General features: G+C 37.0%; 1 protein-coding gene, 1 long non-coding RNA gene and 1 pseudogene across 5 annotated transcripts in view; 2 read left to right on the top strand and 1 right to left on the bottom strand.

Moving 5' to 3' along the window:
• Nucleotides 1-6,253, bottom strand: part of LOC125964256 (uncharacterized) — a 65,762-nt gene extending 59,509 nt beyond the window's left edge. The window contains exon 1 of the long non-coding RNA XR_007477099.1: nucleotides 6,141-6,253. This is a non-coding gene — a long non-coding RNA (uncharacterized LOC125964256). The remainder of the gene's footprint in view (nucleotides 1-6,140) is intronic.
• ATF6 (activating transcription factor 6) overlaps nucleotides 1-24,956 on the top strand; it is a 222,147-nt gene that overhangs the window by 120,174 nt on the left and 77,017 nt on the right. The gene's annotated exons all lie outside the window — the stretch shown is intronic.
• LOC105748653 (proteasome activator complex subunit 3-like) lies at nucleotides 20,385-21,218 on the top strand (annotated as a pseudogene).

Below are 24,956 nucleotides of genomic sequence, written 5' to 3'. Positions count from 1 at the left end.
TTTATTCTGAGGGCCAATTAAGGGATTTAAGCAACTGAATGACATGAATGATTTAGTTTGTAGGACGGCTTTAGTTGCTGTCTGGGCCGAGGATTAGAAGGAGACATGGTAGAAGCAAAGAGAGCAATTAGAAGGCTTTTTCAGTAGTTCAGGCGATATGATGATGGCAATGGAGTGATGAATGGGTTCTAAATACATTTTGCAGATAGATTTAGTGGGAATTGGAGATGTTCAGATTTTTGGCTTGGGTAATTCGGTAGATAGTGCTACCATTTACTGAGATGAGAACGATTTGGTGTAGGGCAGGATAATATATGAATATTGAGTTCTTTTTGGAAACATTTAATTTTGAAATATCTGTGCGAATTTCATCTACGAAGAGAGTGTAGAGGGAGAAGAGGGCCCAGGATTGAATTAGAGATTCCATTAGAGAAGGATAGCCTGCAAAGGAAACTGAAACAGAGCAACCAGCAAAGTTGGAGGAAAGCCAAGAAAGCCAAGAGAGGATGGTTTCAAGAGGGAATGAAATGAGTACTTGATTTGAATACTGCTGAAAGGTCAGGTAAGATCAAGGTAAGTATCTCCTGGATGTGTCAACATGAAAGTCATTGGTATCCTTCACAAGAGCCCTTTAGTGATGAGATGGAAGTGAAAGTGAGATTAAGGATGGATTAGGTGGTAAGGAAATGAGGACAGCATAACTATTTTGAGAACTGCCTATACAAGGTATGAATGAAATTTGTTGTCCGCCATATCAGTAAATAAAAGATGTTGCAGCCGTCAAGTCACTATGGCCCCCCCAACCTTGAGCCTTGAGGGAACTCAGGATGGGAAAGCACAGGATACTGGCCCTGGATGTCTAGGGTGCAGTGCATATCAAAGGAGTGATTTCAGTGAGCCCAGACTCTTGAATCTTCCCTTACATAGAAAAGCGCTAAATTTCTTAACTTGAGATATCTGGTTTTCTTTAATTCGCAGTAGTCTTTTGAAGTTCCAACCACCTGATCTTTGCAGCAGAAACTCCTGTATATCCTGGCTCCTCCCTTACCTCTTTGGAGCAGTGTCTTAGAGCTATCTTAAGTCCTCAGTTTTGTCCGCCAAATAAAACGTAATTCTCAACTTTCAGGTTGGACATTTTTTTTTTCTTTTTAGTTGACAAAGGGAACAGAGAAAAGATAATTGTTTTTTTAATCCCAAGATAACAATTTAAAATTTTAAAGGAATGAACCAGTGGATAGGAAGAGAGCAGTGTTAAATAGGAGAAGTGATGAAGTCCTTGAGGAGGGGCAGAAGGGTGGAATTCATATCAAAAGTAGAAAGACTGCCCTTTGCACTAGAAGGTGAGACCTTTCTTCTCTTGTGGTAGAGGCTAGGCCAGTTTATAGGTAGGACGTTTGGTTCCAGGAAGATAAGACATCTCTGATGGCTTCTGTTTTCCCACTGAAGTACAATGTGATCAGCTGCAGGTGAGTCTGTTGGAGGAGGGATAGGGGATTTGAGGAGAGAGGAGCAGGTGTGAAATTGTTGTCATAACTAACGGATTGTGTGCCTACCAGAGAAACAGTTGGATTGCCAGGCCATGGTGGGGTGCCAATTTGCAGTATGAGATAAGTGAAATCTCTGCAAGAAGGTGCTAGGTGTGGGGTTACAGTTGATTAATAAGACACAGCCTTTGCGCTCAAGGAGTTTATAATCTGAAGAATGAAAGACAAATAATTACAGGACAGTCCTGTAGAGGGAACTCCTCCTGGAGACTTAACAGCTGAGACCTGACTGCTCTGAGATACCTTACCTAAAACTATTACATCGTAGCTCATGGTAACAAGAATATTCTAGACGGTGTGATAGTCACAACTATATTATTACATCTTGATGCAGTAGCTTGTTTCCTTTCTGCTAACATCATCAGGCACCTCATTAACACTTTGAAATGTGAGAAAAAGGGCCATCCTTCTCTTCTTTCTCCCTCTTCTTGCCCCTCACACCTTTCTTTACTTCCAGCTGTTGGAAGCTAGAAAATTACTAGAATTTGTAGATGCAACCTAATAATACTGTTTTGTTTTTATTTGGCATGTTCTTTTTATCATTTTCTAACTAATTTTATGCTGTTGTAATCAGGAATATTTGAACATTTAGCATTTAACTTGGATTTCAGCCTTACGGCCTTCTGAGGAGTTACCCTTATTAGCAATCAGGGAACCATACCACTTGGAAGACTCTAATTCTCTTAATATAAGAATAAAACCTTGTGACTGGTTTGAATTTAATTTTCTGCTATATGAAGCAAAGACATATTCTTTAACATAGTTTGTAATTAAAGTTGATAGTGAGATCTTGTATATCACGTAATGCCATTTTTTTAAGGTGAAGATTAGCGTTCTCCACCCCCCCCACTTTATTGAGATATAATTGATATATAACATTGTGTAAGTTTAAGGTATATAACGTAATGATTAGATGCACATGTATATCGTAAAATGATTACCACAATAAGGTTAGTTAACACATCCATCACCTCACATAATTGTCTTTTTTTTTTTGTAGTGAGAACATTTAAGATCTACTCTCTCAGCAGCTTTCAAGTATATAATACAGTATTGTTAACCACAGTTACCATGCTGTATATTAGATCTCTAGAACTTATTCACCTTATAACTGGAAATTTGTACCCTTTGGCCAACATCTCCCCATTTCCCCCACCCCTCAGCCCCTGGCAACCACCATTCTACTCTGTTTCTATGAGTAACATTCTATTCTGTTTCAGCTTTTTTAGATTCCACATATAAGTGCGATTATACAGTATTGTCTTTCTCTGTCTGAATTCACTTAGTATGATAATCTCTGGGTCCATCCATGTTGCTGCAAATGGCATTATTTCTTTTTATGGCTGAGTAATATTCCATTGCATATATATACCACATCTTCTTTATCCATTCACTGTCGATGGACATTTCCATGTCTTGCTATTGTAAATAGTGCTGCTATGAACATGGGTTGCAGATACTTTTTCAAATTAGAGTTTTTGTCTTTTCTGGATATATGCCCAGGAGTGGGATTGCTGGATCACATAGTAACTATATTTTTAGTTTTTTAAGGAACCTCCATACTGTTCTCCATAGTAGGATTTCCTTTTTATTGTATAATATTCCACTTGTGTGTGTGTATCACATTTTATTCTTCCATTCATTCATCAGTAGACACTTAGGTTGTTTCCATGTCTTAGCTATTGTGAATAATGCTGCAGTGAACACTGGGGTGCAGATATCTCTTCAAGATATTGGTTTCATTTTTTTCAGATATACACCCAGAAGTAGGATTGTTCCATCATATGGTTGTTCTATCTTTAATTTTTTGAGGAACCTCCATACTGTTTTCCATGGTGCATTAGTCATTGCTGTTGTTTAAAAAAGAAAAAAAGCTTTAATGGGGTATAACTGACATTTAAGAAACTGCACATATTTAATTGCCCATTTTATAAGTTTTGACATATGTATATCTCTGTGAAGTCATCACCATAGTCAAGATAATCAGCATGCCCATCATTCCTGAAAGTTTTAAATTTCCCCTTGCCCTTTTGTAATTTCTTCCCACCCATTCTCTCCCCTGTCATAGACAACCACTTATCTTCTTTCTGATACTATAAATTAGTTTACATTTAAAACAATTTTATATGAAGAAATCATACATTATGTGTTTTTTTCTTCCAGCATAATTATTTTGAAAATCATCTACATTGTTGCTTTATTAGTAGTTCAGTCCTCTATTGCGTAGTATTCCGTTGTAGGGATATAAAAATTTGTTTATCCATTCACCTTGCATTTTTGACTAATACACATAATTGTTAACTGTAGTTACCATGCTGTATCTTAGATCCCCAGAATTTATTCATCTTACAACTGGAAACTTGTACCCTTTGACCAGCATGAGTTTATAGATAAGGCTACTATGAATATTGGTGTACAAGTCTCTGTAGAGACATATGCTCTCATTTCTCTTGTGGAAATACCTAGGAGTAGAGCGGCCGGGTTATATGGTAGGTATGTGTTTAGCTTTCTAAGAAACCACCAAACTATTTTCCAAAGTGGTTGTACCATTTTCACCAGCAGTATATGAGTGTTCCAGTTCCTCTATATCCTCACTGATGCTAGATATGGCCAGTCTTTTTGATTTTAGCTATTCTAATAGGTGTGTAGTGGTATCTCAGGTTTTAATTTGCATTTCCCTAATGACAAATAATTTTAACCATCGTTTCATGTGCTTATTTGCCATCCATATATCTTCTTTGGTGAAGTGTCTGTTCAGATCTTTTGCCCATTTTTAATTGGGTTGTAATTGTTTTCTTATAATTGATTTGAGAGTTCCTAAATATTCTAGATACAGGTCCTTTGTCAGTTACATGATTTGGGTATATTTTCTCCCAGTCTGTTGCTTTCTTTTCAATTTCTTATAAGTGTTTTTAAAAGAGTAGAAATCTTAATTTTGATGAAGTCCAGTCTATCATCTTTTTCTTTTATGGATCATGTTTTTAACCTAAGGTCACAAAGATTTTCTCATGTTGTCTTCTAAAAGTTTTGTAGTTTTAGGTTTTACATGTAGGTCTATAATCCATTTTAAGTTAATTTTTGTATATGGTGCAGGGATGGAACAAAGTTCATTTTTTGCATATGGATATCCAGTACTGTATAATATTCAATGCTGTGTTTTCATCCAGTAGCCTTTTTTCTTCTAGTTTTATTGAGATATAATCGACATACAGCACCATATAAGGTGTACAGCATAATGATTTGACTTACACACATCATGAAATATTATCATAATAAGTTTATTGAATATCCATCATCTCATAGATACAAAACTAAATAAATAGAAAAAAATATTCTTTCCTTGTGTCCAGTAGCTTTTAACAGAGTTAAAGCAAAGCCAAGCTTAAAAGGGTAGGCTGTCAGTTTTCTTGTGTTATCCTTAAAACTTTCATGTTGTACATTTTGCTGGAACTTCTTAAAACAGTATCCTGTGATTGAACTCCTTCAACCTCAAATTTCCCGTCTTTATACTTAACCAATGAATTGTTATTTATATATTCTTTTGGAAACATAACATATACTGTAGATAATTATAGCAAAAGAGTAATGGGTAGCAGAAGATATTGCCAAACCAAGGTTCTAGAGACCAGACGAAATAAACACATAACATGTGCCTATACAGATCACAGTGCTAAGAAATACACAGAAAAGTAAGTGAAAGAGGAACTAACTATAAAGTTTTTAAAAGAACTATCTGCTACTTTTTGTCTAATCTACTAGTGTTTTCCCCCTTTTTTTTAGTAAAATAGAGCTACAGCATTAGACCCTAGAATTAAACTTTTAAAAATATATATGTTATGTATGTATGAATGTGTGTGTGTATACACATTCCTACATACACATGACATACACATAGTTTAGGCATTGGCTTAAAGAATAGAAAAATGACAGAGGGTATAGATAGTTTATCCTGTAGCATTGTGCAGCCTTATTCAGAAATGAGAAAAAGGGTTTTCCACTCAGCTATGAGTCATTACCTTTTAGTTTAGTGGAGAAAATAACTTTGGAGGTGCTGAGACAGCCTCTTTTTTTCTTTTTCTTTTTCTTTTTTTTTAGGCAATCATGTAGCATAGGCTCTGGAGTCAAATGAAGTTGGATTTCAACCAGCATTGTTCTATTGCTTACAAACTCAAAGACTTGAGGGAAATACTTTTCAGAGCCTCGGTGTCTTATCTCTAATACAGTAATATTAATAATTATCTCTTCATAGGTTAAGAAATTTAAACAGAATAATAAAATAATAAATCAGGTGCTAGAACAGTACTTAACACATAGTAGGTGTTCAGTATATGTCTGTTTCTCTGTCATCAGGGAACTGACCTTTTGAAGCCTATGGCTACAGTTTGAAGAGTCCATAAATGGATAGGACAAGGGGAAAGAGTTTGTTTTTCATTAGATATAGCACAATCATCCATGATCACACCCCAGCCCGAACTCCCCATAAAGATGCATTTTAACGCCATTATCATCCATCAACAGACAGAAAATTAGCACATTTGGAAAGAGTATGAAATCTGCAAGATTTTACAAGTGACTTTTTTTTTGCGGTACGCGGACCTCTCACTGTTGTGGCCTCTCCCGTTGTGGAGCACAGGCTCCGGACGCACAGGCTCAGCGGCCGTGGCTCACGGGCCCAGCCGCTCCGCGGCATGTGGGATCTTCCCCGACCGGGGCCCGAACCCATGTCCCCTGCATCGGCAGACGGACTGTCAACCACTGCGCCACCAGGGAAGCCCTACAAGTGACTTTTATAGTACTATCCATTATCTGATTAGGTTTATGAAGGCTTTATTTATATAATTTAGACCTGCCCTTTATCCTTTTTTGGGGTAAAGGGAATCATAAATTTGAAAGGAAGAGCTCTTCCAAACAGAAAGATAGCCAGAATCTCCCTCAGTAGTCTATAACCTCTTACAGTAGCCTTTAAAAATGTGATTTTAGAGTAATTTCCTGAATTGACTCTATTTCAGTGTTCATTTCATGTGATGTCTATAGAAACTAGATACTTAGATTACAGACAGAAAACTAAGTAACAGAAGACACCAGGTTTTCAGCTGTTTTTAGGGTTTATTCAAATTGACTGTCACATTCATTTTGATGGATTTAGTGACATCGGCTGATAACTGAAAAGAAACTATAGTCTTTAATCTAACCTTTCCATATTGATATCAGATAGGAGCCATTTGACTGATACATTGTATATATGATAGGTCATCCAGAAGATGTAATAAACATTATATATTTGTAGCATAAAACTAGTCTTGTTTTCTTATAAGTATTAATAACATACACAAAATCACAGATTTTAAAACAGTCACATCAGCATAGTTTTAGTATTATTAATAAATGTTATTGTACAAGCTTCCAATTCTGCTGCTCATTTTTAGATGAAGTCTGTTACCTGACATTTTTATATATAATGGAAGTTCATAGGCTATTAAGTAGATCAAAAATTAATGATAAAATAATTTGAATTCATATTATAAAATAGTTCAAGTCTATTCTGATGAAACAGCTTCACTTAAGACTGAGGCTTTGGGGTCAGCTTTTTAGCTATACAGTTTATCTTATTTTTTTTAGTAAAATATGTAAGTATGTATTATACCATACAAAAAGAAGTGGTCAACCTAATTTCTGTGCATATATGATTGCTGATTTTTTTGAAAACTATTGTCCTCCTAGGATTATTTTACCAACTGTGTGTTCAGCTTAGATTCAGGAGAATACAGTATCTCCTTAAGCAAAATACTTATTAGAACCAAAACAAGTCCAGACTCAGTTGTTTTTATCTGTATTTTTTTGATTTCACTGCAGTTTGGTGTAGTTGGCATTAGTTGAAAATAGAAAGATAAAGAGGCATAATTTCTATCTATCAAAATGTGAATCTCAATTTCATTTTGAAATACTTATATTTTAAGAAGGTGAATGTAAGTGATAAATAGCAAAATCCAAATTGTTTTTAAACACGTAACATCTCTTATTGCTCTTTGAGAGAAAACATAAATATGAGATATCTTCATAATGTAAAAGGTTTTTTTCTTCAAACTTTTAAGGATTGATTTTATTATTCAAAAAACTTTATTCATGCTAAGTTGTGTCTATTTGAATAATTGCTTTACTTTTATAATTAAAAAGAAAGTTTTTCCAAATGCAGTTATCCTCAAAGAATTATTATTTAATCAAGAGATTTAAACAATTTTGCTGTCATTCATCCAACAAAATATTTATTGAGTAGCCATTATGTTTCAGGCTATCCTCACTGCAAAGAATCCAATAAACAAAACAAAAAAGCCCTTGCTTTTATGTTCTAAAGATGGACACAACAAATATACAAATAAATATGTAATAGAATATCAGTTTGTGATAAGGGCTAAGAAGGAAAATCAAAATGAGAGGACAGAGAGTAATTTTATTTTATTTTTTTAAATTTAATTTTTTTTTATACAGCAGGTTCTTATTAGTCATCCATTTTATACACATCAGTGTATACATGTCAGTCCCAATCTCCCAATTCATCACACCCCCCACCCCCACCCCTCTGCCGCTTTCCACGCTTGGTGTCCATACGTTTGTTCTCTACATCTGTGTTTCAATTTCTGCCCTGCAGACCGGTTCATCTGTACCATTTTTCTAGGTTCCATGTATATGCGTTAATACATGATATTTGTTTTTCTGACTTACTTCACTCTGTATGACAGTCTCTGGATTCATCCACGTCTCTACAAATGACCCAGTTTCGTTCCTTTTTATGGCTGAGTAATGTTCCATTGTATATATATACCACATCTTCTTTATCCATTTGTCCGTCAGTGGGCATTTAGGTTGCTTGCATGACCTGGCTATTGTAAATAGAGCTTCAGTGAACATTGGGGTGCATGTGTCTTTTTGCATTATGGTTTTCTCTGGTATATGCCAAATAGTGGGATTGCTGGGTCATATGGTAATTCTATTTTTAGTTTTTTAAGGAACCTCCATACTGTTCTCCATAGTGGCTGTATCAATTTACATTCCCACCAACAGTGCAAGAGGATACCCTTTTCTCCACACCCTCTCCAGCATTTGTTGTTTATAGATTTTCTGGTGATGGCCATTCTGACTGGTGTGAGGTGATACCTCTTTGTAGTTTTGATTTGCATTTCTCTAGTAGTTAGTGATGTTGAGCAGCTATTCATGTGCTTCTTGGCCATCTGTAAGCCTTCTTTGGAGAAATGCCTATTTAGGTCTTCTGCCCATTTTTGCATTTGGTTGTTTGTTTTTTTAATATTGAGCTGCATGGCTGTTTATATATTTTGGAGATTAATCCTGGGTCTGTTGATTCGTTTGAAAATATTTTCTCCCATTCTGAGGGTTGTCTTTTTGTCTTGTTTGTAGTTTCCTTTGCTGTGCAAAGCTTTTAAGTTTCATTAGGTCCCATTTGTTTGTTTTTGGTTTTATTTCCATTACTCTAGGAGGTGGATCAAAAAAGATGTTGCTGTGATTTATGTCAAAGAGTGTTCTTCCTATGTTTTCCTCTAAGAGTTTTATAGTGTCCGGTCTTACATTTAGGTCTCTAATCCATTTTGAGTTTATTTTTGTGTATGGTGTTAGGGAGTGTTCTAATTTCATTCTTTTACATGTAGCTGTCCAGTGTTCCCAGCACCACTTATTGAAGAGACTGTCTTTTCTCCATTGTATATCCGTGCCTCCTTTGTCATAGATTAGTTGGCCATAGGTGTGTGAGTTTATCTCCGGGCTTTCTATCCTGTTCCATTGATCTATGTTTCTGTTTTTGTGCCAGTACCATATTGTGTTGATTACTGTAGCTTTGTAGTGTAGTCTGAAGTCAGGGAGTCTGATTCCTCCAGCTCCGTTTTTTTCCCTCAAGACTGCTTTGGCTATTCGGGGTCTTTTGTGTCTCCATACAAATTTTAAGATTTTTTGTTCCACTTCTGTAAAAAATGCCATTGGTAATTTGATAGGGATTGCATTGAATCTGTAGCTTGCTTTGGGTAGTATAGTCATTTTCACAGTGTTGATTCTTCCAATCCAAGAAAATGGTATGTCTCTCCATCTTTTTGTATCATCTTTAATTTCCTTTATCAGTGTCTTATAATTTTCTGCATACAGGTCTTTTGTCTCCCTAGGTAGGTTTATTCCTAGGTATTTTATTCTTTTTGCTGCAATGGTAAATGGGAGTATTTCCTTAATTTCTCTTTCAGATTTTTCATCATTAGTGTATAGGAATGCAAGAGATTTCTGTGCATTAATTTTGTACCCTGCTACTTTACCAAATTCATTGATTAGCTCAAGTAGTTTTCTGATGGTATCGTTAGGATTGTCTATGTACAGTATCATGTCATCTGCAAACAGTGACAGTTTTACTTCTTCTTTCCAATTTGTATTCCTTTTATTTCTTTTTCTTCTCTGACTGCCATGGCTAGGACTTCCAAAACTATGTTGAATACTAGTGGTGAGAGTGGACATCCTTGTCTTGTTCCTGATCTTAGTGGAAATGCTTTCAGTTTTTCACCATTGAGAATGATGTTTGCTGTGGGTTTGTCGTATATGGCCTTTATCATGTTGAGGTAGGTTCCCTCTGTGCCCACTTTCTAGAGAGCTTTTATTATAAATGGGTGTTGAATTTTGTCAAAAGCTTTTTCTGCATGTATTGAGATGATCATTTGGTTTTTATTCTTCAGTTTGTTAATATGGTGTATCACATTGATCGATTTGCATATATTGAAGAATCCTTGCATCCCTGGGATAAATCCCACTTGATCCTGGTATATGATCCTTTTAATGTGTTGTTGGATTCTGTTTGCTAGTATTTTGTTGAGGATTTTTGCATCTATATTCATCAGTGATATTGGTCTGTAGTTTTCTTTTTTTGTAGAATCTTTGTCTGGTTTTGGTATCAGGGTGATGGTGGCCTCATAGAATGAGTTTAGGAGTGTTCCTTCCTCTGCAATTTTTTGGAAGAGTTTGAGAAGGATGGGTGTTAGGTCTTCTCTAAATGTTTGATAGAATTCTCCGGTGAAGCCACCTAGTCCTGGACTTTTGTTTGTTGGAAGATTTTTTTTTTTTTTTTTTGGCGGTACGCGGGCCTCTAACTGTCGTGGCCTCTCCCGTTGCGGAGCACTGGCTCCGGACGCGCAGGCTCAGCGGCCATGGCTCACGGGCCCAGCCACTCCACGGCATGTGGGATCTTCCCAGACCGGGGTACGAACCCGTGTGCCCTGCATCGGCAGACGGACTCTCAACCACTGCGCCACCAGGGAAGCTCCTGTTGGAAGATTTTAATCACAGTTTCAATTTCATTACTTGTGATTGGTCTGTTAGTATTTTGTATTTCTTCCTGGTTTAGTCTTGGAAGGTTATACCTTTCGAAGAATTTGTCCATTTCTTCCAGGCTGTCCATTTTTTTGGCATAGAGTTGCTTGTAGTAGTCTCTTAGGATGCTTTGTATTTCTGCGGTTTCCGTTGTAACTTTTTCTTTTCTAATTTTATTGATTTGCGTTCTCTCCCTCTTTTTCTTGATGAGTCTGGCTAATGGTTTATCAATTTTGTTTATCTTCTCAAAGAACCAGCTTTTAGTTTTATTGATATTGCTGTTGTTTTCTTTGTTTCTGTTTCATTTATTCCTGCTCTGATCTTTATGCTTTCTTTCCTTCTGCTAACTTTGGGTTTTGTTTGTTCTTCTTTCTCTAGTTCCTTTAGGTGTAAGGTTAGATTGTTTATTTGAGATGTTTCTTGTTTCTTGAGGTAGGCTTGTATATATGAACTTCCATCTTAGAAGTGCTTTTGCTGCATCCCATAGGTTTTGGATCGTCGTGTTTTCATTGTCATTTGTTTCTAGGTATTTTTTGATTTCCTCTTTGATTTCTTCAGTGATCTCTTGGTTATTTAGTAATGTATTGTTTAGCCTCCATGTGTTTGTATTTTTTATGTTTTTTTCCCTGTAATTCATTTCTAATCTCATAGTGTTGTGGTCAGAAAAGATGCTTGATACGATTTCAGTTTTCTTAAATTTACTGAGGCTTGATTTATGACCCAAGATGTGATCTAGCCTGGAGAATGTTCCGTGTGCACTTGAGAAGAAAGTGTAATCTGCTGTTTTTGGATGGAATGTCCTATAAATGCCAATTAAATCTATCTGGTCTGTTGTGTCATTTAAAGCTTCTGTTTCCTTATTAATTTTCTGTTTAGATGATCTGTCCATTGGTGTAAGTGAGGTGTTAAAGTCCCTCACTATTAGTGTGTTACCGTAGATTTCCTCTTTTATAGCTGTTAGCAGTTTCCTTATGCATTGAGGTGCTCCTATGTTGGGTGCATGTGTATTTACAATTGTTATACCTTCTTCTTGGATTGATCCCTTGATCATTATGTAGTGTCTTTCTTTGTCTCTTGTAACATTTGTTATTTTAAAGTCTATTTTATCTGATACGAGTATTGCTACTCCAGCTTTCTTTTGATTTCCATTTGCATGGAATATCTTTTTCCATCCCCTCACTTTCAGTGTGTATGTGTCCCTAGGTCTGAAGTGTGTCTCTTGTAGACAGCATGTATATGGGTCTTGTTTTTGTATCCATTCAGCAAGCATGTGTCTTTTGGAGCATTTAATCCATTCACGTTAAAGGTAATTATCGATATGTATGTTCCTATTACCATTTTCTTAGTTGTTTTGGGTTTGTTTTTGTAGGTCCTTTTCTTGTGTTTCCACTTAGAGAAGTTCTTTTTGCATTTATTGTAGAGCTGGTTTGGTGGTGCTGAATTCTCTTAGCTTTTGCTTGTCTGTAAAGCTTTTTATTTCTCCATCGAATCTGAATGAGATCCTTTCTGGGTAGTGTAATCTTGGTTGTAGGTTCTTCCCTTTCATCACTTTAAGTATATCGTGACAGTCCCTTCTGTCTTGTAGAGTTTCTGCTGAGAAATCAGCTGTTAACCTTATGTGAGTTCCCTTGTATGTTATTTGTCATTTTTCTCTTGCTGCTTTCAATAATTTTTCTTTGTCTTTAATTTTTGTCAGTTTGATCACTATGTGTCTCGGCGTGTTTCTCCTTGGGTTTATCCTGTAGGGGACTCTGCACTTCCTGGACTTGGGTGGCTATTTCCTTTCCCATGTTAGGGAAGTTTTCGACTGTAATCTCATCAAATATTTTCTCGGGTCCTTTCTCTCTCTCTTCTCCTTCTGGGACCCATATAATGTGGATGTTGTTGCATGTAATGTTATCCCAGAGGTCTCTTAGGCTGTCTTCATTTCTTTTCATTCTTTTTCCTTTATTCTGTTCCGTGGCAGTGAATTCCACCATTCTGTCTTCCAGGTCACTTATCCATTCTTCTGCCTCAGTTATTCTGCTATTGATTCCTTCTAGTGTAATTTTCAATTTGGTTATTGTATTTTTCATGTCTGTTTGTTCTTTAATTCTTCCAGATCTTTGTTAAAGATTTCTTGCATCTTCTCGATCTTTGCCTCCATTCTTTTTCCGAGGTCCTGGATCATCTTCACTGTCATTATTCTGAATTTTTTTTCTGGAAGGTTTCCTATCTCTACTTCATTTAATTGTTTTTCTGGGGTTTTATCTTGTTCCTTCATCTGGTACATAGCCCTCTGCCTTTTCATCTTGTCTGTCTTTCTGTGAATGTCAGTGATTTTAAATGAATACAGAGAAAGTACATTTTTTCAGGCTGAAGCATATAAATTCTTTGGCTTGCTTTTTTGAAATTTACTTTTGACTATTTCTGCTGGTGAAAATTATTTAGAGAAATTAGAAACTCACTGTACATATTTTGTATACTAACTTAATTTAGCCCCAACTAGTGAATTTAGCATTTATGAATGGAAGTGTCTATGGAGGAATAAAATCTTTAGTTAATCACTATTTTACTTTTAGCAGTAAAGTCTGCAGCTCATGAAATCTGTAATTCTGGAGTGGTTTCAGCTTGCACCAGCCCCTGGGGAGTCTGTTGATACAGCACTGAATTACAGATTATTATTCAGCTGTAGAACTTTTATGCTTAGGCATTTTCTTACATCTTCCTCCCTCAGTCAGTGAGATCTTGTATTTTTGCCAAATAAAACAAATCCCATACTAATAAGAAGCTATAAATAAACAGTGGGAGTGTGAGTCAGAGCCAGCACCACCCTTATTCCTTGTGTGTGTACCTCTCTGGTACTCCCCGATGTGTTCATTTTGCACAAACATGTAGTAATGCATAACTAGTGTTCTGCAGACCAACACCAGTTATTTAAGTGAGGGCTCTTTTTCACAACTAAGCAATAGTTTGACTGGTAGAATTCTAGAATATTACCAGAGTCAAAAGCAGAATGTGAAACTCTGCATACTGTTGATGGGAGAGAAAAAGAAATATATTTCCTGCTTTTCCTGTAAACCCCTAAAGAGTTCAGCCCAGAAGACCGCTGTTAGATCTAGCAGCTTTTCAGGGGAAATAAGAAAAAGATAAGTTGCTTGAGAGTCCCATCTCTTCTGCTAGTCAGGTCCTATCTGATCAGTTTTATCCTGTTTCTTTCATTAATTCATTTATTCAGTAAATATTCATTGAACATTTATTGTTACCTGGCACACTGCTACCAAAGAACATATAAAAATGAAAAAACTAAAATGCTTGTCCTCAAGGAATTTATTATGGTAAAGAAAAGTGACTTGTAAATCCAAAATTACAACACTGTGATAGGAACTGTAAAAGAGATTTATGCAGAATACTTTGAGATACAAATAAAACTACTAGCATTTATGAAGAATTTAGTGTCCTAGCTGTTTTATGTAAGTTGTTTCATTTAATCCTTTCAACAGCTTTATGAGGTAGATATTATTATGCTATTTAACTTGTGCCAGGAGCACTAACTTCTAGGAAGCGAGAAGGTGGTATCAGGGAAGGTTTTTTCAGAAACAGTTCTTGAGTTGATTACAGCAGGATGAATTGGTAGGATAGAGAGCGGGAGGAAGATGATACAGTGGGCATTTTACACAGAGAGAGGTGAATATGTAAACCATAGGACGTGTGAGAGTACTGTTGTTGGAATGTAGAGTAGGTTCTGGGAAATAAGAGATGGCAGGATCCAGATCATGAAAGAACTTGTGGACTATGCTTAAGGAATTTGGTCCTTACACTATAGAAGATAGAAATATGATCAAAAACGCATTTCAGGAAGATAGCTCTGGAATTGTTTGCACAAGGCATTATAAGAGGGGTTTTACTTTTAAAGGAAGAAATTCTCCGCCAGCACTGACTTATGTTTATTAAGTACATATAAACACAAAACTTGAAACATCTACTTTTAGTTTGCAACTACAAAACCAAAATAATATAATTATATAATATAAATAAGTTATATAAATATATAAATTAAATATAAATAATATTACAAAGATCAAATCAACAACTTGAATTTATGTAATAGACCATGTTTTTATGTCACTACTGATAAGTGAAGGTGATACTGATTCTCATGGTGCAAGTCTTTTCAATTTTTAATTAAACATTTCCATATTATTGAGTACTCTGTGATAACTTAATTCTCCCCACAGTTTTCTCTTTTTTTTTTTTTTTTTTTTTTGCGGTATGCGGGCCTCTCACTGTTGTGGCCTCTCCCGTTGCGGAGCACAGGCTCTGGACGCGCAGGCTCAGCAGCCATGGCTCATGGGCCTAGCCGCTCTGCGGCATGTAGGATCTTCCCGGACCGGGGCACAAACCCACGTCCCCTGCATTGGCAGGCGGACTCTCAACCACTGCGCCACCAGGGAAGCCCCAGTTTTCTCTGTTTGAATCACTAAGAAAACCTTTGTTCTATCTGATTTACAGTTATTTGGGAAAAGGAGATAAAGGATAATCATACCTAATAGGCTCCTCTCTCATCAATTAAGGTAGATGTACTTGGTGCTATCATAATCATAAAAATGTAATCGCTGGCCCAAATTGCATGTCAGTTATAATATGACCCAGAATATGCTTACATCAGTTAATGAATCATCAAAATGAAGACACAAATAATTACAGGGAACCGATGGAATTCAATTTGAAAAATGCTGAACTAGAAGATTCATTGTTCATCCAGTACATTATTGATCCAGGGATTTTGTAAACAAGGAAGCTATCAGTGACTTGGGTAGAGAGTCATTGGCCAAAGCATCTTAAAAAGTTGGGAATCCAGGACCTAGAGATCAGTGGTTTTTTTGTTAAAAATCAGTGATCTTAAGGACCCTTGACAGTAGACATCATTGTTTCCAAACTATCCCAATTATGTAATTTGTAAGATAAAATAATGTGAACTTGATGAAGACATGGCTTTTGCCAGAAGGGGTTCTATTCAGAAATGCACTTTTCAGCCAAGGTAGCCAGTAAAACTTTGTGCTTGCTTCACCTATGCCCTCTGTGATATGGCCTCTAAATACTGATGATCTCAGAAATTCAAGCCATTAAAAAAAGATACTTATATTCAACTGTGTAGTACAATTCGTCACTACTGCTAAGTAACAAGATAGTGAACAAGAAAATTGTATCTTGGTTTGTCTAGAATACACAGTTCTACTCCATTTCAAAGAGTGAAGGGAGATTTTGGACTGTTGATAGACTCTCCTTCAATAATAGCTAACATTTATTGAGCAATTAATATGTTTGAGGCACTGTGCTAAACTCTCTACATGTATTAACTAATTTAATCCTCAGAACAACTTTTATAAATATTATTATAATGCTCATTTTATAGATGAAGAAAATAAAGCACAGAGAGATTAGATAACTTAGCCAGGGTCACATGGGTAGTAAGTAGCAAAGCTAGGATTTGAACATGACTAACTTCGTAACTTTAACCACAATGCTATATTGCCAACTCCTCTTCATTTAGAGCCATGCTCGTGTTAGATGTGGAGGCTGATTCTGACAAAAGGGCACTGCAGTGAATACCTCCACATCGTTTATTTCTGTACCTTTACGTGCAGCAATCTAGGAGGAAGAATGAAGGAAGAGGACGTGATATATTTGTCAGCCCTAGAAATTGCTCATTTGGGGGTCTACATAACATAAGATCCACTGCAACCCAGAGATGAAAAATTTTATAAATATAAGGGGAAAAATATTACCATCCACCAGAGCCTTAAGATTATCTAGATTTAGCACCATTGATAATATTTCTCCTAACTTTTATAGATAGAAAGAAATCAGTGGGAAAAACAGCTTATTTTGAATGATTAAATTTCAATCCATATCTCAAGCTTACAGGTATCTCCAATAGTTGAACAACAGTTGCTTAGAATAGTTCTGTAAATGGAACCCAAACGCAGGACCACAGAATCCCTTCTTCACAGGGCATAGTTTCAGAGTTGGAGGATATTTAAAGGATAAGCCAATCCATAAATCTGTAGGCATTCCTAAAAGAAGAGTGGGGTGTCAGTTATTGGCATCAGTACATAATGAACCCTGCTGGGCTGTGGAGAAAGGAGAAACTGACCTGAACAAGACAGTACTCTACACAGCTGTCCCTGGCCTTCCTCCACCTGTTAGCACTCAGTGTTAATTTCATGGGTCAAATCAAGGCATGCAAGTTTATTAAATAATTTTTAAAAACAACCACTGATTGCTGCTGGTTGATGGGGGTAGAGAAATTAGGAGCTGTTACTTTCCTACCAACTGCTATCTCATTAACAAGGACAGGAAACATTACGAAAAAATAAAACTCTTAGGTCCCACTAGAAAAAAGAGCAGCTTAATCCCCCAAAGGATTTAAATTTATCATTAGACAACTAAAGAAAATAATTTCATATAAATGGCTATTCACTGTCATAATAAGTAGAAAGAAACTTTCCTACTTCTTTAAAAGAGCAACTAGAAATGTTTTCTGTTTGAAAACAGAGTAACCATTTGTTAAACCATATATACCACTGAGGATGTTTTTAGTATAAAAGGGAATTTCCATGCTGGCGCCGTCGTAATCTTTTATAGCCAAAGTTATGAAGAAAATCAACATATGGGAAATCGTGGTCATGTTTTAAGATTTGCTTTTTCTTTTCTGTTTGATAGCCCTATCTAAATTCCCGTAAGTTGAATGTAAATATGTGTGTGTAAAAATGTATATCTAATTCACCTCTTAGGAGAGGTTTAATATAAGTATAAATAGAAATCATTTACCTAAGCCCCCCCCCCAAAAATTACGTAGTATTGAATTCTGCCTTTTCTCATCTCTCCACATCTAAAACGATCACTACATACTGTTAATTTTACCTCTAAGATATTCTTTTTTTTTTCCTAAGATATTCTTGATGCTTCTCTTTCAACCCCATCACCACCACTTAAAATGAGGCATACTTTCTCATTTGGATTATGGCACAGTCTCTCTTCCTTTAGTTTCTTCTTCAAATTCACCTCCACCATTGAAATCATACATCTGTGTGTATTTTTTCCCTGCCTAAATGTCCTTCATTGGCTTTTATTAAATCCAGGTTCCTAAAGCATGGCAAACAGGGCCCTGCCTCCATGAGCTGGTCCTTGCTTACTTCTCCTGCCTCATTTCCTGCCACTTCCCTTATATCTTAAGATCCAACTTACCAGTAATCCCCCATTACCTCCCTCACATACATACATACCTTTATCTCCCCTGCCCCACCTCTGAACATATAATTACTGTCACCACAGCCTTCTTTGTCATTCCTGAGAGGCTTGAATTGATCTGAACACAGAAACCATCTTTGAATTTTCAACTCCTGACTGGGGCTGAACAACTTAATTGCTAGTTTGTTAGTATAGGTATCTTAGTATCTTACATGTGTAGTTGAAGCTATGATGAGCTTCCCAGATCCCTCCTCAGAACTAAAGTTTTTATTTCCCAATTGCTGAAAGTCTTGCTACCAAAGAGCCCTCTTCAGACACTGCTTTGACCCCACCTCAGGACAACTCTGAAGGGCATTTCGCAGTTCCCCATGGGGTCAGTTGAGGCCTTGAGATTGCATCGAAGTCCAACTTCTCCCTGTTCTGTCTCTTTCTTTCCACAGGTGTTTATCTTAAGAGGACTCCCTAATAAACCTCCTGTAAGCAACTTCTCTGCTTGCTGGGGAACCCAACCTGTAACATGTTTGTCTTGTTGATATTTTTTTCCTTTCAGTTCTAGATTTTGTGAAGTTATAGTTAGCTAAAATCTTACTAAGTCAGGATCATTTCATCAGACATGTATTGAGCACCTGCTCCACTCCAGCTGCAAAAGAAAGGAATTAAGACTTGGCCCCTGCCCTGAAGGAGTTTACAGTCTGATTGAGGTAACAATTACATTTGAAACCATACTATAGCATCGTTAGAAAAATCCTTTTTTTAACTAAACTTCAGTAATTTTAGAATAAAAGTCAAAGGCTTGGATTTTACTCTGTAGTACTGCAGAGAACAAAAGGAAAATATTTCAGGGAAAGGAAAATGAATATAAATAAATAGGGTGAAAGTTTAGAAGTTTACAGAATTTGTCTCTATGATTCCGGAAACTTTTAAGGAAAAGGTAGTTGTTTCTTTTTTTTTTTTTTTTCTTTTTTTTTGCGGTACGCGGGCCTCTCACTGTTGTGGCCTCTCCCGTTGCGGAGCACAGGCTCCGGATGCGCAGGCTCAGCGGCCATGGCTCACGGGCCCAGCTGCTCTGCGGCATGTGGGATCTTCCCAGACCTGGGCACGAACCCGGATCCCCTGCATCGGCAGGCGGACTCTCAACCGCTGCGCCACCAGGGAAGCCCTTGTTTCATTTTTTATTTTGAAATAAGTTTGAACTTACAGAGAAGTTAGAAGAATAATACTGAATTCTCATACACCCTTTATACAGATTCATCAATTTTTACCATTTCTCCACATGATTTAGCATTCTCATTCTCTACACACACACACACACACACACACACACACACACACACACACACACACACACACACACTTTTTCTGAACCATCTGAGAATAGATTAAATATATCATGTCACTTTATCCCTTAATACTGTAGTGTGTACTTCCTAAAAACAAGGACATAACCTCTGTAACAACCATACACTTATCAAATTCAGGAAGTTTGACTGTGTTACTTTAATTTACAGTCCAGATTCAATTGTTAATTATTCCCCAAAAGATGAATTTTAAGAAGCGTCATATAACTTAACATAATGTAATTTAAACTAAAAATTGTATGAAGTAAGCCATAGACGATCTCAGAAGTCTACTAACTTGATTAAAATACAATAGTGAAGTGAACTCACTTCTGACTTTCTAAGGGGAAAGCATGGATAGGCCCAGGTTACCTGTAAAGGTGTGACTTGAGGCTCTCCAGAAGTGAGCCTTGCTCTGGAGAGCCCATTTTGTGAGATGCCTTTCAAAAGAGATCGTGTATTCTGGATCCAGGGATTGTGGATTTCCTTGAGCTCCTATGTAAAGCGCACCGACTTGTCATTGCCTGGTCTTCACAGCTTAAGTTTAACGATGTTCTTTAAAGTGGCTTCCCGCCAGCCAGGCCAGTAGGTAGGGGAGGCGCAGCTCAGATAACTAGATCCAGCTGGGTCCCCCGACACGTGGTCTTCGGTGCTCTAGCGGCTAGGCACTCGAAGCCTAGGCTGGTCCCACGAAGCCTGTCTGCCGTCCTCTTGGCCAGGGCGCCGTCTGGAGGGCGTGGTCAGCGTGTGGCTCCCGCTTTCTCCGCGCACCGGCCCGCAGGGACCTCCGGGACGTCTTTTCGCCCTGGCAGGGCCTTGGTCTGTTGGGAGTTGGTGGTGGCAGCGGAAGCGCAAACCCAGCCTGCGGAGGAGGGAGAAACTCAGGCCGTGTCTCCTCCAACACTCGACGCCCCTGGAGGTCATGGCTTCCCCGCTGAAGCTAGAGCAGGACGTGCAGGGGAAAGTAGATTCATTTCGGGCCTGCATTGCCCAGAAGGCCGAGGATCTGGTGTCCACCTTCTTCCCTCAGAAGCTGTCAGAGCTGGATAGTCGGGTTCAGGAGCTCCGCCTGCAAGACCTATCCAGAATACGTTCGGTGCCAGCCCCAGAGACCCCCATCGCCCCAGACACTGCGGGGGATGCGCCCAACCGGGATCCGCAGCCTCTGCACATCCAGTCCTTCATCAAAGTACTAGCAATGCCAGGCGGCGAGGGGCAGCTTCTGCGAAGCAACCAGCATCTGGTGGAGCTGATTGAGCACGTAAAACCCGAGATCGAGCTGCTGAGAGAGAAATGCAACACCGTGCGGATGTGGGTGCAGCTGCTCCTCCCAAAGGCGGAGGACAGCAACAACTTTGGAGTGTCTATCCAGGAAGATACCACGGACCGGCTGTGGACCGTGGAGAGCACAGCAGCCTCCTATCTACGCCGCTTCTCCACCTATTACAACACCCAGGCCAAGTTGGTATCCAAGATAGTGAAATAGCCCCAGGTGGAAGATTACCGCCGCACTGTAGCCGAGGTTGACGAAAACGAGCACCAGAGTGTGTGCCAGAGCCTGCTCCACAAACGGAACCAGTATGCCACCTTGCATGATGTAATCCTCAAAAACGTTGAGAAGATCAGGACCCCTCGGAGCACCGACACTGACAACCTACACCGAGGACCTTTCTCCACCCCACTTTCCTTCAGGAGTTGGCTGAGCTGTTCAGCCAGCTAGAAGGCTGGTTATTGATGACTCTACAGGTGACGAAACGACTGGAAATGTGCGTTACTCTTTAGTGACAGTTTCGTATAGCTTATCCTCATACTGAATCCTCTTTTGGTGTAATTTTTATTTGATTTTTCTTCCAGAAGAGAGAATGGGAAGAAGCCATCTGGTAGAAGGTAGTAAGGTTGGACAAGGAGAAAGGACTGCCATTTTTAAAAGTAGCTCTGTTGATGAATGTTGGCCAAGGTTTCTTGTTTTATGGCATTGGTGACATTGAATAGTTTTAAGGGTTAATTAAAAAAACCTAAAGTTTAAAAGAAAGTTAAATGAAGGTTTCCTAAGGTTCCACTCTATGTTACTTTGTTCAAACATCAGAAATTCTCCATTTATACCATCATTTCTTTTTTGCAAGAAAAGGAGTTTAAAGGGATGTGTTTAGGTCATTGTATGCTTTCAATTTAGTAGATTGAGATAAAACTTGGTTTTACCGTATTTTGATGGCCTAAGTATGCTTATCTGAACTTTAATTTTCAGATGTATAGTTTCCCTTCTCAACTAGACTCGTACCCTTGATATTTTTCAACTCTGATGTGTAAGAAAAATGAGCGTGTAAAGAGCAATAGGTCTTAAGTGTTCTAAAGAAATGGACATCCATACCTCCCTTCGAATGAAGAGAAATCTTTGAAAGCAGCTTCCTTGCACAACCTTCTACCATCTCAGTGTCTTCTACTTTCCTTTTACACACAATTTAGAATTTCTTCTATGTATCCATTTATCTCTTAAGTCCCTGCCAAGTCCTTTAAGCTTTATATCACATTTTTTTCTCAACCAATTTTCATCTCCATTCCCCTTTTGTCTCTTAAGATATTTCTTATAGGCTCTCATAAGAGTTTTCCTCTCAAATTGTATGGGTCATTTAAAAAATCTAAATACTCTAAAATGTGACTGGGTTTTTTCCTCCTGACTGCTTTTGAGGCCTGGTTGAGGGGAAACCGTTGTCATCTTCTCAATAGTGATCTATACTGTTGGTATATTTCAAATCCAGCATTTCCAGATTTCATTTGCAGGTAAGATAAATTACTGTACCCCAAGTCACCTTCTGCATCAGAGAATTTCTTGTGATGTGATATGATGAATCATTCTTCCATAGTGGTTTTTGTTCAGAATTTTATCTTTTTTGATGATGAAGATACTTCAGCCAGCTGAAGTGTATTTATTGAAACATTTTTTTTTTCAGTTTTAGTATTATTTGAGGATCCTCATCACTCAAAATCACCACCTGTGGAACTTACATAATACACACTTAGAAAAAGTGAGAGCGGGAGCCTTTTTGTAGATAGGAATGAGATTATCCCTGTGTACAAGTGACAGCTTCATCTCTTTTTCCTATTCAACTAACTGTGCCCTGAATCCTTATAATATTTTCAAGACTGTATACATACGTAAGTTGTGAGCTTAACCTTTTAATGTACTTTTATAGTAGTACTTTCATGCAATAAATTATTTCTCAAATGAGTTATTGGTAGGGAAATTATGAGGGATTAAATTTATTTTTTGTGAGAAATGAGAATGTTATTTCCCATTGAAATTTCTTTTCCACATAATGTACGACCCTCTGAAACTAGGTAACTATATAAGTCAGAGTCCAGAATCTATTACTGAAACTTACATAATTCTACCTTTTTTTCCCCTTTGTGCAGTATCTTTGTAGGAATATATTTCTTGCTACAAATGAAACTACCTTCAGATCTTGCTTTAGATAGGGTCAAAACATGATTATTTTGTCTTCTCTTTTAATTGATCCTAATCATCCCTCCCCTCTCCCCTTTCCCCATTTAATGAGCGAAATCACTTTTGAACGAGACTATTTAGGAGTTTCTTTTCAACAATGCGTTTTGGTTGTCAAGGGTGAAAACCAGCACAAACCTTTATTATATAGACTTGACTCTAAAAGCTGCTATGAAAGCATTTCCTATTTAACAGCAAGAATTGTTTAAGATGAAAGCAGAGATGTTTTCTTTTGCATCTTTTTTTAAAAAAAGAAATATTTCTTAGTCTGACTACACCACATTTCTAGTGGGTTCTTTTTTGTTTTTCTAGGGTGGATAGTAATGCCCATTACGTTTTTTCTGAGGTAGTGTCAGTCTACCCAGGAAGTGCCTAATGATTTTTGGCTTTTCTTTTGCTTTTTCATTTTCCTTATCTGTTTGACCTGAAGGAGTAAAACAACTGTTTCTTCATGAGTGAAGTGAATTAGAGATAAAATTCTGTTTCAATCACCTTTTTAAAAATTTTTACTTATAGTTATAGCTGTATAACTTATAACCTTATAATTGGGCCTGTCCTTACTAAAATGAATATGACTATGTGTCTATTCTGACCTATATAGATTAGAAAAATTTGTAACTCGTTTAGTGGAAGCTTTATTTTCAAAGTAAACTTCTAAAAAGATGATGCCACGGTAAAACAAGTTTATTCTTTCATTGAACTTCTGAAAAGCGCGAATCTTTCAAATTGGACCTTATAAAACAACAAAAGATATTGCCTAATAGAAAGACTTTCGTTTGCTTTTAACTTTCTTCCTCAAGAGTTCTCTTTATTTCCCTTGTAAGGTATTAAATCTGATTCAGATAAGTGCCAGGAACCCTACATCAGTTCATATCATTTGACAGGCATTTAATTGCATGCCAGTGTGTAGTGGACAATGTAAGGGAAGTCCAATTGTTGCTTGTTTTTCAACCATAGTTAATTAATCATCTAAGGTTTAAAATATCTGTTCCATACGTAATACAACCATCATCTTTTGCTTGTTCCTTATACTCTTAAGCTGTCAAACCCTATGCCAGATTGAAATAAATTGTCTCTAATACCCAAACATGTCTTTTACTAAAAAAATATGCATGTCCTTTGTAGTTAAAGAATTCTGGTATTTGCATTTTATTCCCTGTTCTAACACTATGTCAAACAAAATTGGAGCTGGATTGCTTTTATAAAGTCCCTACTTCTGCAAAAATCAAGTCCTTTATTATTTCCCCTTCTTGCAAATGGTTGCAAAAGCTTTTATAATAACAAACCTATTTTAGGAACTGGTGTCAACATGGTATCCAATATGAATCGTTTGCTAATTGTTAGCACTTAAAGCCCCTTTTAATTCCTTTTCAAAAGTCAGCTGAATTGAGAAAGAGTGTGTGTAATGATGTTTTGTTATTAGGAAATGGTTTGAAAAAATCATTTTAAATTAAATAATTTTAGTTTTAAGTTCTTTTTGTGATTCATGAAAGCTACTAACGCAGATTTGATTGGAAATTCTAAAATTGGTAGCTCTGGTTTTTAGACGGAGTGAAATACCTTTCTTAAACCATATAAATGATATAGAAGAGGTTTAATTTTAAAGTTCTTAAACTTTGGAGCTTAGAGGTTTTTTTAAATTATTGTTTATAAATTCTTTGGTTAGAGGCAACATTTTTTATAGTCTTTATGAGGTTTTCATATTTCTACAGAACTCTTACCAAATGGCCTCCGCCATTAATAGATAACTATGTGATCAGTTTAAAATGTTATTTCAATTTCAAAAGGACTATCTCAATGCTCAGAAATTTGAAAAACCGGGAGAAATCATCCATAACCCACTGGTTTAACAAAATTGTTGAAACGTATTTGTGGGTATCATTTATTTTAAAGAATACATACATGTCTTTATATTATTGCAACAAAGATTATACATACATCTGTAGAAGATAAGCATTTATATATAAACCCAGTTTTACTAATTAGAATTTCATT

Source organism: Orcinus orca, chromosome 1, assembly GCF_937001465.1.
Source record: "Orcinus orca chromosome 1, mOrcOrc1.1, whole genome shotgun sequence".
NCBI classification, from domain to species: Eukaryota; Metazoa; Chordata; class Mammalia; order Artiodactyla; family Delphinidae; genus Orcinus; species Orcinus orca.
This window is presented reverse-complemented; position numbering and strand designations above follow the sequence as displayed.